The sequence below is a fragment of the Podarcis bocagei genome, assembly GCF_964188305.1.
Source record: "Podarcis bocagei genome assembly, chromosome: 8".
NCBI lineage: Eukaryota > Metazoa > Chordata > Lepidosauria > Squamata > Lacertidae > Podarcis > Podarcis bocagei.
In genome coordinates this window covers 54,971,097-54,978,760 of record NC_138133.1, presented here as the reverse complement: position 1 = coordinate 54,978,760, position 7,664 = coordinate 54,971,097, and positions in this window count along the sequence as shown.

The following is a 7,664-nucleotide window of genomic DNA, read 5'->3' as shown; positions in this document are numbered from 1 at the left end:
TAAACCTCCTTCATGATCAAATTATATCACAGTTCTGGGGCACCAATGTTCTTGTGCAGGAGATATCAGTTGTATTTGATGGCGAAGTGATGATATTCAATTTTGAGGGTCAGGAGAAAATGCTATTTATGTTAATCCATTACTGGATATTGCAGACAGAATTACATTTTTCTTAGAAGAATCTGGATTTTTCTTACAAAAACGGAACTCTGGGTTGTACCCATTGAAATTGTCCCATCATGCAATGGGGCTTCCTCTCCCTGTGCACTCCCCAATTCTGTTCTTGGGGTTCTCCCAACTCTCCAGAACAGATGTGGAAGAGGGTACACAGAGAGGAAAGGAATTTCCGTTGCACAGTCGGAAGTCCTTGTGCTGATGGGATGACTTTGCTGGATACTGCACTATTTCATTATGATCAGCCTTCCTAGTGACTCATCCTGAGAACTAGCTTGCCTGCCTTCAGTACTTGAAATTGTATCTCTAAACATCTTTCTTGTCCTTCAGAAACCTCTGACACAGTGCATCTCTGTCACACTAGAAACTGTAGTGTTCATCATCATCATCATCATGATAAAAATCTGAACTACCGTAATCTATTGGGAATGTTTGGTCAGAAAGAATTTGGTATTTACATGCTCTTCAATACTATAAGTCTTGTGGAATTCAATTTGATACCTATTTACATATTTTCTTTCTTCTTTATTGTGTCCTGTCACCCCTTTTCTTTCCTTCTGATTCTGAAACTAGTTTTCTTTGCTTAAGAAATTTCTGGTGTTTCTATTTCCATTCCCATTATTTAATAATGCATTCTGTTAAATATTTCACATCAATGAGTTTGCAGCTCTTGAGTGCACCACCGACACATTGTAACATTTGTGGTTTGAGTATGTCACATTTGAACTATTCTACCACCACAAAAGTGAATTCAGGACACTTGTAGATGGTTTATTTTTAAAAGTCTGTTTAGTAAACCCACAGTCTGAGGGAGGCTTGTGTAAATATTTATTCGATATTTTAGCTACATGCTAAATTTATAGATGTGTTCTATATATAAACAACATGCAAATGAGGTGGGCAACAAAAGCCTGCTGTTTCTTGTGAAAAAGAACACAATATAACACATATATATTCCATATATATATATATATATATATGCAGGTTTTGGTGTCTTCGGGTGTCTTCCCGTGTAAGAGTTGGGGTGTCTAGGCGACGTTTCGACGAGGTCTCACTCGTCATCTTCAGGCTGGTGCTTTCGGCTTCTTGTTACTGGAACAGAGCAGGATCTCAGTGTTTGAGTTCCTATAAATACTGTTGAGGGGGTGTGGTGTATATATATAAAAAATTGCAGGCAAATCTCAATTTGCTAAATCTCAGTTTTTTCAACGAGACTTTTGGGTGTATGATTAGACTTTCAGCCTGAAGCTGGAAACACTGAAACAAAAAACATCAAGGACAAATGCAAACAGGATCTATGCCAAATTGTTTCTTCCCTATCTACCCACAGGGACAGGGAGACAACCTGAATGTTAGAACTCATGCAAGCAACCCCAGATTCAATCATTGGCATCTCCAGGATCATACAGCTTTTCCCAAGCTGGCATCCTTGAGATGTTGGATTCGCGTGAGGTCCGGCCAGCATTGTTAGTGGTCAGGCATGATGGGAGCTGAAGGGCACCAGCCTGGGGAAAGCAGGAAAGAGCTGGTTCTGAGACCTTGGATTGCTTGCTGCTAGAGTAGGCAATACTGTGCTCAATGGCTAGATAGTCTGACTGCTATAGGGGACATTTTGATGTTCTAGCTCCACTCACAGAACAAGTCTTCCCTGTCTGTTGCTGTGAGTCACAGAGAACCTACGGTAATTACTTGTGTTTTAGGCCTCACTAACCTATACACTCACTAACCTATAACTGGGACGCGGGTGGCGCTGTGGGTTAAACCACAGAGCCTAGGACTTGCCGATCAGAAGGTCGGCGGTTCGAATCCCCATGACGGAGATTCCCGTTGCTCAGTCCCTGCTCCTGCCCACCTAGCAGTTCGAAAGCACGTCAAAGTACAAGTAGATAAATAGGTACTGCTCCAGCGGGAAGGTAAACAGCGTTTCTGTGCGCTGCTCTGGTTCGCCAGAAGCGACTTAGTCATGCTGGCCACATGACCCGAAAGCTGTACGCCGGCTCCCTCGGCCAATAAAGCGAGATGAGCGCCACAACCCCAGAGTCGGCCACGACTGGACCTAACGGTCAGGGGTCCCTTTACCTTTTAACCTATACAAAATACACTCAGCGGTAGGATAGTTTGTGCTTTTCTTAATTAGTTTCTGTTTCCATTAAATTGCTTCTAATGTTATTTTGGCCTGGCATTAAGTGTACAAGAAGACAGGAAGAAACGTGAAAAAGTGGAGGAACAAAAATGGCTGGAGGTAGACATTGCACTACCTTCCGCTACCTTTTCCTTGCAATCGTTTATCATGTAGGCTTTGAAAATATTTGCACAAGGACAGGTGACTTAGCAACCTGAGAGAAATGTAAATACAGTGTTAAACAAAGAACAATGCTGTTGGATATTCATACATAGAAAAGGCCAAAAATAACCCTAGGTCTCTAAGACAATCCAGATAATGATTCTATGAAAAGAATTACACAAAAGTATACAGTTCCTCAAGCTAACTTACTTAGATGCTGTCCTAAAACTAGGCCTTGTTAAAACTACTAATATTAAACACAACTGAATACTCAAAATATTCTATTTATGAAGCAATAAAAAGAGCGATAATGCTGCCCATATATTATATGTGCATTATATGTGAGTGAAAGTTATTAGCAGTGGTGTGCGGGGAACTTTTCTTTGTAGGGGAACAGTTAGGGCCAGAGGCAGCAGCTTGCAAGGCTGACTGAGTTGGGGGCAGACATTGCATGTGTGAGCATCACACCTCCCTCCCTAAGACGGGCAGAAGCTTCCTGGGCTTTGGGAAGGAGGTACCAGGCCACTTGACAGGATGCTGAAGCTCTGCTGCCACCTTCCCAAAGCCAGGCGGGCTTTGAGGAGGTGGCAGGAGTGCTCTTGGACCCTTTAGGGGGCTAACCTAGTCCCCTAGTCAATTGACCGCACACCACTGCCAATGATATTTGTTGTTGTGTCACATCACGCCCACTGTTGTGAATGAAATTTAGTGCAAGATGCTGTTATGCTTGTCAAAAAGCCACAGTTCCATAAAGCAGCAGGTCAACTGCAGTGTGAAAGGAAAGCTAGCACAGAAGTGCTAGCCCTATAAACAGGAAAACTAACCCAATATTCTCCATGTCGGAATGCACCCTCAGTTCTCGTACTTCAAGAACATCAGAATAATGACTTCGTACAATTGCACGCATTCACTTCATTTCTTTTAGCCAATTGAAAATCAGGCTGCACCACATGCCCTGGTCTTTTCCTTTTCTTTTTTGAGAATGTATTCCCCCCCTCCCCCCAAATAGGGGGTCTACTGTGATACAGTCTACAGTGGTTCTCAAAGGGTTTGCCAGGAGAGGATGGCAAGTGTGGCATGAAGATTCAAGGACAGTCAAAGGAACATTGAAACGTATAGTATAGTATAGTATAGTATAGTAGAATAGTATATAAAAAAAATTATTGCAGAATATGGATAGATAGCTTTTTAACCACTGTTGGGAGTTGTTTTCTTTCTTTCTTTCTTTCTTTGTTTTGTTTCCAAATGTATTTCCTATAATAATAATAATAATAAATCAGTGTGGCACGAGCAAATTTTCATTCTGAAAGTGTAGCCAGAGAAAAAAGTTTGAAATCCAATGACTTTGTAGGATACCACATTTTTAAGTCCAGGGTTCCCAGAAATATCCATCTGGTTTGGTAAGTGAGCTCGTTTGAGAAGAAAAGGTCCTTTAGGTGTTCGCATCCCCGGCTGTGTAACGTTTGAAAGCTGAAACCAATACCTTAAACTGGGTCTAGAAGCAAATTGGAAACCAGAGTAACTAGCACAAACTGGTTTGAATATGTGCCTGCATCCCAGCACATTGGAAATGTGCAGCAACTCCATGCAGAGTGAATTGTAGTAACCAAGTCTGGAATATACAGATACATGAACCAGTGTAACAAAGTTTGGCAGGGAGAAGGGGGGAGGGGACTATTATTAGCCAAAGATGGAAGAAGATACACTTCAGAACAACATTAACTTCGTTTTCAATGCTCCCCCAGATTCTTTGGTTGATCAAGATCACAGAGATTCCATGAATCAGGTACATGCTTCTATCAGGTGCATAACATTCCCTTACCCAGTGCTTTTTCCCCTAGAAAAATAGGTGGCGGTACTCACCATGAAGTTGTTACAATAAATGCCACACTATTTAACAACACCACCAAAATAGGTGCCAGTACTGCGTCCTTTTCAGTACCCCCTGAAAAAAATACACATTGCCCTTACCAGTATTACGTACCTCCATGTTGTCTATATCACATCCTAGTCTATTCTCCCTCATCCAATTGTCCACAAATGTCCAGCACTGGTTCAGGACTGAGATGGTTGCTCCTGAAGGCTTATGGATGCTGTTTAACTTAGGAAAGTGGGTCAATTAAATTACTATAACCATAGCTGCACCTAAAAGCCTGTGGACCTGTCTTCACGGTGTTTATTACAGAGGAGCAATGATAGCTCATTTGTTCTGTGGCTTTCTCATCACCCACAAACTATTATTTATATAGTCATGAATTGCCGTTTCCATCTGCCACACAGCAGAGAAATTACAGCATGTTGAGGAAAGAAAGGAAAAGCACAGCAGGTCATGACAATGCACTTACTGCTGCTTTCTGCATCACTATAAAAAGAAACAGGAATTTGGACCCTGTCAGAGAATCAAAGACAGGAAAGGCCTATCAGGAAGTGGGCAGAGCAAACATGCTATTACCGTAACTAAAACCTCAAGTGGAATTTTACCTCAAGACACAGTAATGGGATTACGCAATCATTCTTCCCTGTCTCTTAACATTTTTGTTTGCATGTTTGAACTTCATGTTTATTGATCGATTGATTATTTTATATCTCACTAGTTCAGCTCCCAAAGATACTCAACATAGTATGATAAAAATTACTGGGCCAAGTATTAATTAGTTTCCTATTTAAGTAACCCACCTAATCTAATAATATAAGACTATAAGAACAACATCACTGCTTTTCCAGATCAGGTCATGTTTCATAGAATGTAGCATTCTGCTTCCGTGAGAGTTCAGCCAGACACCCCCGGGCATCTGGAAGATATCAAGCAATATTTCATGGCAGGCTGCAACAAAAATAACTATATTTCCAAAACAGAAGCTGACTTTCATTTTATTAAAGATTGGCCATGAGAGTATGTTGTAACACCATGAAACAAAAGACTACAGTGGGGTGTGCATTAAAGACTAAATTAGACCATGAAACTAAAGAAGCTAGAAAAGTAGGGTATAAATATTTTAGAAAACAATAAATACTTTGACTTTTAACAATGCAGGATCAAACAAAACCAATACGGAATGGTTCACCTGTCTATAATGACCTTGTGGACAGGGGTGAGGTTAGTTAACTTTCAAGTCTGTGTTCGAGAAGGAGATGCGGCAGGGCACCAAGATATGGTTTGCAACAATGTTTGAACATAGCCACTGCTGAAAAAGAAAAATAGAATCGTAGACTTGAGTTGAAAGGGACCACAAGGAATGTCTAGTCCAGGGATAGGCAACCTAAGGCCCGTGGGCCGGATGCGGCCCAATCGCCTTCTCAATCCGGCCTACAGACGGTCCAGGAATCAGCGTGTTTTTACATGAGTAGAATGTGTCCTTTTATTTAAAATGCATCTCTGGGTTATTTGTGGGGCCTGCCTGGTGTTTTTACATGAGTAGAATGTGTGCTTTTATTTAAAATGCATCTCTGGGTTATTTGTGGGGCATAGGAATTAATTCATTCCCCCCCCATATAGTCCAGCCCACCACATGGTCTGAGGGTTGGTGGACCAGCCCACAGCTGAAAAGGGTTGCTGACCCCAGTCTAGTCCAACCTCCTGCAATACAGGAATCTTTGGCTCATTGTGGGGCTTGAACCCACAACTCTGAGATTGAGAGTCTCATACTCTACCAACTGAGCTATCAATACCAAAATGTTCCTGTATTGGAACATTTTGGTCTTTCCAGTATTTTTGGTCCTTCCAACCTTCATTCTATAAATTAAAACTACAGTATTGTGATACAACTTTGCTAGTTACAGAGGCAAATTGTCCGTACACAGCATTAAAACTGAAAGCTATGGGCTAATCTGTTTCTATTAAAATACATGGTTGGATGCTTTTAAAGGGCTGTTTCAGACTTCTTGCTCCATCTGCTGGAGCAAGCACAACACAAGCAGTCACATGTTGCAGTATGCAAAGTGGAAATCCTAGAAACTAGAAAGTGATGCAGCACTGGGATTTCATTTCCTTTTTCTTCACAGTGAATTTTGAATGCTTAATTATTAACTGCTGGAATTTTGTTCCTAAATACTTTAGTGTTAAATTGTAAAGCATTTTCCTTTCCCTTTTGCTTGACACTGTATACTTGCATACAGGAAATGCAACAGTGGTGTCAAGACCAAGGGGCCAATAGCTGCTAGTGAAATAAAATTAGTGATCATGATGGTAAGGCACACTTAGGGTTCTGCCTGCCTCTACTGGAATTCTTTAGATTATATTTTAGTATTATGGTGTGTGTAGCATCTTAGCTTGACATCTTCCCATTTTTTTCATGCTATTTGATATATGTGTGTGTATGACTGATAACATAAAATTCCAAATTGATTTTTCAGCTCACATAGAGAGAATTGCAGCATTCCTTTACCTTGCTCTTTAATCTGTCAGTTGATGATATTACAGGAGGGGAACATGTGGAAATGTCCTTAAAGCATTGACAATGCAGGTAAATAAAGTTGTGTTTAATTAGTGTTTAGTGTTATGAGGTTTTTTTGGGGGGGGCAGTCTGGATGAAACTCTGGGTCTCCTTTCAAACCTTGTGATCTTGTATTTGTGAGGGTAGAATGTGTAATGTTGAAGCTTGCCAAGCCAATTCCGTTGTCAAGGTAATGGCTTTGACTGGCTAGTTAAGTGCCACAATTTAGCATATCCAGAGAAGTTGCTCTGTGCCATAGAACTTATGAGTTGGTCTTTCTTCCACTTCCCCTTACCTACTTGCTATGTAAAAGAACAACAGTGAGAGTTGTGTGCAAGTGCGCTGAAAGCAGGCTGGAAGCTGGATACATAAAGACATGTATTGCTCTGTGCTGGGGTTTGGAGCTTTCCTGGTAAACTAAAGCAATATCCAGAGGGGGGGGGTATTTTACACTCAGGTTGTGCCCTGAGTAAGTGCTTGACACCCTGGAGTCTGTTGCTGCTTGGAGATTAGGGTTTTGTCTTATCTGATATTTGAGAAAATGAATATTTGAGAAAATGAATATGCTTGACTTACATAATGTGAATTACACACAATGATAAATAATAAAATGCTGCTTAATCAGATGCAAATTAGTTATTCTGTATTATTAATGGGAAATTAATTATGAAAAGTAAAAATCATTTAAAAATATAAGCCACACTTGGCAGATGGTGGAGTGTGTATTGGGAATTAAGAAATAGACTTCAAGTAAAAGCTTCATTAGTATTCAT